Raw genomic sequence first — 7264 nt, 5'->3', positions numbered from 1 at the left:
GTTAAGTAATCTTTGAGATAACACCATGTGATAAAGAAAAATAATAATATATATAATATATATCTACATATGTACACATTTTACGTAAGCCATATTTACACATTTAAACATAAATACACATTATATGCCGACACAATTTGCTTTGTTTTCGATAGACAATTTGTCTGGACTAATGATTTTCACAATAACTCACGAAAACTATATGTAGAAAGCTATAGGAAAATATTATGAACTATACATATTATGTTGAAGACATTATTTTTAGAATAAACGAAAAATCTTGATTCATAAACGTAAAAAATGTATACTTTTTTATTTTAAAATCTTTAGAGGAAATGATTTAAGGTAGGTCATTTGAAATGTTTTATATATAAAATTAAAATATAAAAAATAGAATTACATACAGTGAGTTTTCTACATAAAATATCATAATAAAAATATTTCTTCGGTTCAAAAAACATAAAAACGTATGGAAAGGATAGTCCGTTTCTAATATACCAGATATGGAAGAAACGTCTATCTGAAAAAATACTTTAACATATAATTCAGCTAATTCAGTCATATGTTCTTTGTTTAAAGAGTAACCAAAAATATCAAAAAAAAATACAATCTAGTGTATAACATGTTCTAATCTAGTTGTCTAATAATTTTTCATAACTTGATTGAGGTATTATCTCAACTCCTTTTAGTGAATCATCTCCTGCATTCACACCATTTGGTTAAGAAATGCGCTGTATAATAATTTTTAAGATTCTTATGTATTCATATTGAGTATGATAAATTAAAATGCAATTCCAAAATAACAACCGCACATCTTAAGTTTGAAAAACTGTTACATTTATAATCAAGAAGTTAAAACCAATAAAACCACAAATCCCATATACCTAGAAGGAATAACTCATTTTGAAACTTTGGCATTGAAATTGAAACTGTAGGTCATTGTCAATAAGTAGAAAAATTAAGTATTCTCAAAAGAAAAATATGGAAGAAATATTTTCAAATACCAAAACCACACACGAAACCTTGACCTCAAAAATTTCATAGACAAAAACGAAAGAAAATTTTTGTCTATAAAAGTTTTCTAATGCAAAATTTGAATGCGATGTATCACGCAACATTCCGAAGGGAACAAAAACAGATAATATTTTTGCATGAGTAAATTGTGGATGAAACGGAAATAATTAAATTTTACACGTTTTCAGAAAAGTGGCAACGTTAACGCTCAGGTAAGCATATAAAAATGTGCTATTAGTTAAACATACTTATATAACCTTAATAAAAATTATACTGAACTGCGTGTGCACATGGATGGATGGAGGGTCAAACCCTTAAACAAATAACCAGATGTAGAAAGATATGAAGGAAGAATGATAGAAAACCTTTCACGGTCTAAAGAAAAAAGATAAATTTAAAATCAAATCAAGAAATATTTTTTTAAAGGATTAATACAGTGATGATCCTAAATAACGAATAATCACTTCTTCGATATAACATCCTTTTTTCAATTCTAGTGATGAATGTAAATAGCGAACTCTTAAAAAATCGAACACTCTTTATAATAAATAACTTATATTTAACTTATAAATGTTGTATATTTCAGTTTGGTTCTAAAAAGTTATTGGTTATCCGTTACTGATAGGTGCTAAAAGCCGTAAGACGATATGCAGCCGTAACGATACACAAGGAAATCGTAAAATATTACACATTGTCTTTAAAAAGATGAGTATTCCCAAACAAGTAACAAGTATACTCAGATTGTGAGTGACAAGTATACCCAAATGTGTGTGACAAGTATACTCAAATGTCAGTGACAAATATACTCAAAATGTGAACAATGAGTATTTCATATTGCATATATTATAATTAAATATAGTATTATTGATTATACTATATATAGTATTGAATAGTCTTTGATGTGAATGGCAAGTATACTCAAAATGTAAATGACAAATATACTCAAAATGTGAGTGACGAGTATACTCAAATATAAGTGACAAGTATACTCAAAATGTGAATGACAAGTAAACTCAAATGTGAGTGAATGTGAAAATTCTTTTATAAAAACACACAGTTCCATTAAATGGAAACAACAAAACCCACAAAAATAAAATATAGATATAATAATAAATACCTTCCAACGAATGACTACCATCCACTTACTAAATACTCTAAAAGATTAAAATTCGCTTTCTTAAGAAATCGGGTTAATAATTTTTTTTACAAATAAGAATTAGTTTGAAATAGAAGTTAACCGAGGTAAAACAATAATTTTAACTGGGGCTGTATTTTCAGTGCGGATAACAGTAGATCCTATTTAAAGATTTTACTAAAATCTAAAGGTCTAAAGAGTGGCTGACGTTACTCATATCTACAAATATAAACTATATATATAAAAAAATTACCCACTTATTATTGGAGTTCGGAAACAACATAGATCGCATTAAGAAACCAATTGAATTCTACGACTCTGAGAAAGAGCCCAACGTAACCTAAGGAGTTGTTATAAAAGTAAATCATACTGAGGCGTTTCATGTCTTGTGTTAAAGAAATGTGAATAAATTTGTGTAAGATATTTTGCAAAAATAAAATGTTGATCTGAGTATTATTCATAGAAGAAGTACACACATATTAGAAACTTTTTAACAAGAAATAAAATCCCAACTAAAGTAATCTATAATCTTAGTTTCTCTCCGATAGTTTTTCGACTTGTGCATGAGAGTTAAAACTATTTGGAGACTAACCAGACTAAGAATACACACACTAACGAAACAAATGGCGTTTGAGTTTGCATAAATTTAAATGGAATAAAGAAAGTGAAGCTGCTTATAATAGAAGTTGTGGAACAACATGGTTTGTATTGAAAAAACAACCACTGAGTACAACTTTGGAACAACCATATTACATGATTCTTATGCCTTGTTTACACTATGTCATTTTAAATGACAATTATAATTGACTGGTGTGTCAAATGCGTTTGCATTACATGACAAGAATGTGAATATGACATCATATGACTACGCGTTTTTCATTATCAAATAATGTCAATTTGACATTGAAAATGACATAGCGAAAACGAGGGATTAGAAAAAAGCCACCTTCAACGAAGTAGCTGATCTAAAAGTAAATTATAATATAGAAGAGATGTTCATACCTTGGGTCCTAAATATATCTTAGCGAAAATTATTTTGTTACCCTCAACATTGCTCATATGAATAGTACAGATATATTGGAAAGTTTTTAACAAGAAATAAATGTATTGAAAACTCTAAAATATAAAAGCACAACTAAAATAATAGGTAGGTTATACCGGCGATCGCAAGGGACAACTATAGTAATATATTATATAATTTTTGTATGAATAAATATACTAAATATATATATTACTTTAAATATATGAGTATAATGTATAAATAATGTATAAAAAAAAAATATACTAACGAATGAAAACTCAAAATGACAAATGACCCGAACACTATATAAGTGATTATACTGAACCAACACTCTATTAATTGTACTTCCCATCTACACTATATTTATTTAAATATATCTAAATCCTAATAGGCACTTTAATTTTGATTGTTCATTTTAAAAATTTTTATCAGATTTTGTTCAATTTTAAATTGATTTATTAATATGAGTTTGCTAATTGAAGGTGTTAATATTTTATATGACGAACAAATAAATAATAAAATCATTTATTCGGATAAGTTAAAACGTTAAACATAGAATTAATATTAGTAAAAAATTGATATTCTTCAATATTATAATTAAAAGTGTTAATTATAAATATTTAGATTTCCAGAAAGATAGAAATTCAATGTTTTTAAATGCTGATCCCAATTTATTCATAAGACGAAGGAGTATTTGCCCTATAGAATAAACTACTTTTTATGAAATTAATGATCTCGTGATTATTTTTTATGGCATGGCCGAAATGGAATTTTTAATAGATATTCAAAATTGGTTTATTTGAATCGAGAGGAATATTTTGTCTTAATAAAATAATATTATGTTTACTTAAGATTGCTGAAATTCAAAACGTATACGTATACTAATAAAAATCGACCGCAAAAAGTTATAAAATTTTAAACAAACAATATCTTTTATTGTTTATATTGTTCCAGAAACCAAAATATCATTTATTAACCAAAAAATGAACACAAAAACAAAAATATATTAGAAGTTTTGCTGACACCATCGTGACATCACATTATGTTATATGTATGTATACAAATATATTTGCAATAGTATCAAAGAAATAAAAATTAAAGATAAGTTAATGAGTAACCTACACATAAAGCACCTCACGTGAAGTAGAAATCCATAGAAATTTAAGGCAATCTTTTAGCACATTTTGGAAAAATTTTAAGTAATAGCGAAAATAGATAGTTTTATTATAAAGAAATTCGCTAACAGAATGACCACACCATGTAAAGATTCTAACTCTACTAGTCTGGTTAATTACATGACTTCACTATATGTTGGACTTTTAACTAATGTGCTACTAGCCCTACAACAGTAAGGGTTGCATTAATAAATATTTGCTACCAAAAAGTGGTGGAAACAAAATATTCGATTTTCGAGTATTTCAAATCGAGTTAATAATTTTCAAGTATTATCCTTTTCAAAAGTTAACGTTTTCACAGCTAAAAGTTAACTTATTTTATATATGAAAATTTAAGTCTTCATATTTATCATATTTCCGAATCTTTTTACGCTAATTATATCCTAAAACCGACCACCACAAACTTATTTAAAGAGTAATGAATGCAGAAGCCAACGTAGACAACGTAGTTGTATTACTATCGATCTTGCTCTCTTCAGTTATATTATGGATAAAGTTTTCTATGCTTTTAATATATAGATTCAACAAGTGAAGTATATGCATAAACTTTACAAAGTGCTTGCTGCTGCTTACTGAACAAACCAAAATTCGAACTTTCTCATTTCCAAGATTGACCAAAGACCCACCTTTTCCCAAAAAGTTTAGCATGTGTGGTCTTCTATTCGTACAAAAATACATATAGTAATATCTGGGGATTACAACCCAATTCAATAATTTTGTTATGTATAAACATTGTTAGACCTATTCTAATATATAGATGTTTAGTATAGAGTTGATGACAGGATTAGGTTCTTAGGCACAACGATATGGATTTTAGTAAAATTGTCTATTTTGAACAATTTCTTAATTATTTCTCATATTACACTCAGAAATTAAGTTGTTTAACCCAGATTTTAACTAAATCTCAGGTCAAAATATTCTTACTCGACGCACCATATTGGTTCAACCATATCACATATTAGTGATAGCTTCTTTAGAGCATAATTAGAGCATAGTTTTTTGAGTGCAGGAGTCATGATTCGGATTATATAAGTCCTTGCTTAGATTTTGATAACAATTTTAGCAATTATACTCCCATGTAAGATAAGATAGAGAATTATACCGACGGGTTAAAAATAGATACCGTAACATGAAGAAACTTGCTTTATGATTCGCAAATTCTATTATATTTGAAAAATATACACCATATTAAAAAGTACGCTGTCTTGATGTGGACACTGACCTTAGTGAAAAGAAAGTCTATATTTTTATAGACGATCAAACTGCTAATTAAGCTGTTTTTAGCAGCTTATATTTCATTAAAAATAGACAAATTCTGTTTAGAAAATGTTACTTAATAGTAGCAAATTGGCTGCAACTCTAGTTACAGCAAGCAGCTAAGTTGGCAAACCTTCGCTAGGACTTACATTAGTGTCCTGTCAATTACGACTGAGGACTGACATGTGATTAGTTTTTGTCTAATATATAAACAGAAAGTACACAAATTCTAAACTATACAAAACTTCCAATCTTGCGTCGATTCAATTAATTAATATGGAAATTTTTAAATGACACCCGTATCTACGGAATACTTAACATTAAGCTGCCTTGGAGCTAAGGTGGACTTGCTCACCACCACTCTTATAGATCATATTCGCAATTATAGATTATATGTGTGCGCAATTCGTCAACTGCGCGTAAGCAATCTAGAAAACGAGCAAGCATTCGTGTTTTAAATGCGTTTGACTGATTATGGAACACTCAACCCTCTCTCAAAAGTTACGAATAATATTAAATCAAAAATTTATTTTGTCTTATTGAGTAAGGTCTACTTTCTTTCACTTCCCCCACCTATCCAATAACAGAAAATTTATTTCTGTTTTCACTTCCACAAGTATACGTTATATTTTTGAATATTAGTTGAAACCCAATAAAATATGTATATAATCAAATTTCGTCATAGTTTGATTGTTAGATATGAGCACAGAATGTCTAAATAATTTAAATTAATTATTAGCGTAATTAAAAAATTTACAATACACAAATTTTTCATGATTTTTTAGCACTTGAATTGATAAGCTTTCTTATCGGTACCTGTTTTTAAGCAAAACGTGATATGCAGTATATGCCAACTTGTGTCTGGCGTTATTATTATTCATATGAATTAATAATCTATATTGGATCGAAAGGCGAAAAATTAAATAAAGCTATAAATTATTAAAAACCATAACTGAGTACGTAGTGAAGTGGGAATAATTTACGACATCTCAGCCAATAATCCGTCTAGGTACGGTTTTCGCGATAAGTATTATCCCGTTTAGTATATATAAAAGTATTGATACGCGTACATTTAATAATTTTTGTGATATGCTTAAAAAAAAAAAGAAAAAATAGATTAAAATAACATTTTTTAGTGCTTAAAAAAATATTATTTAATATTTAACTTGAGCTTATCAATTTAGCAGATAAACAAATAAACAAACTAATTTTATTGAAAGTACAAGATAATAGGTTGGTGACGCTGGGTGCCGGATAATTGTATATGAGTATAGTGACGAATACTTGAGAAAGTAAAGTGTATATGTGCGAGGGTTTATACAATTATTGGTTAATAGATTGGCGAACAATGTGGACTCACTGAATAATTTTTATCACTCGTTCGAATTTGTTGTTTTTTTTATACTTAAGTGGAAAATATCATTAATTACAAGTGGCACCAATTTATGAAAAAACAAATCAGCACAAACAATTTCAAGTACTCATATGTGCAGTTCTTACCGAATTGTTTGTTTGGTCTAGGATTGAAATTCTCTAGTGGTCTCAGCATGTGCATGTGTAATCCTTGAGAAGTGCATGAGAATGAGTATCTATATCTTTTGCAGTATGAATATTACTTTTTTTATTAACCTTTTCGCGGACTACTTAAGAAAGGTGTACAAT

Source organism: Teleopsis dalmanni, chromosome 2 (assembly GCF_002237135.1).
Source record: "Teleopsis dalmanni isolate 2A chromosome 2, ASM223713v2, whole genome shotgun sequence".
NCBI classification, from domain to species: Eukaryota; Metazoa; Arthropoda; class Insecta; order Diptera; family Diopsidae; genus Teleopsis; species Teleopsis dalmanni.
The sequence above is the reverse complement of the archived record's forward strand: the minus strand, read 5'-3'. Positions refer to the sequence as shown.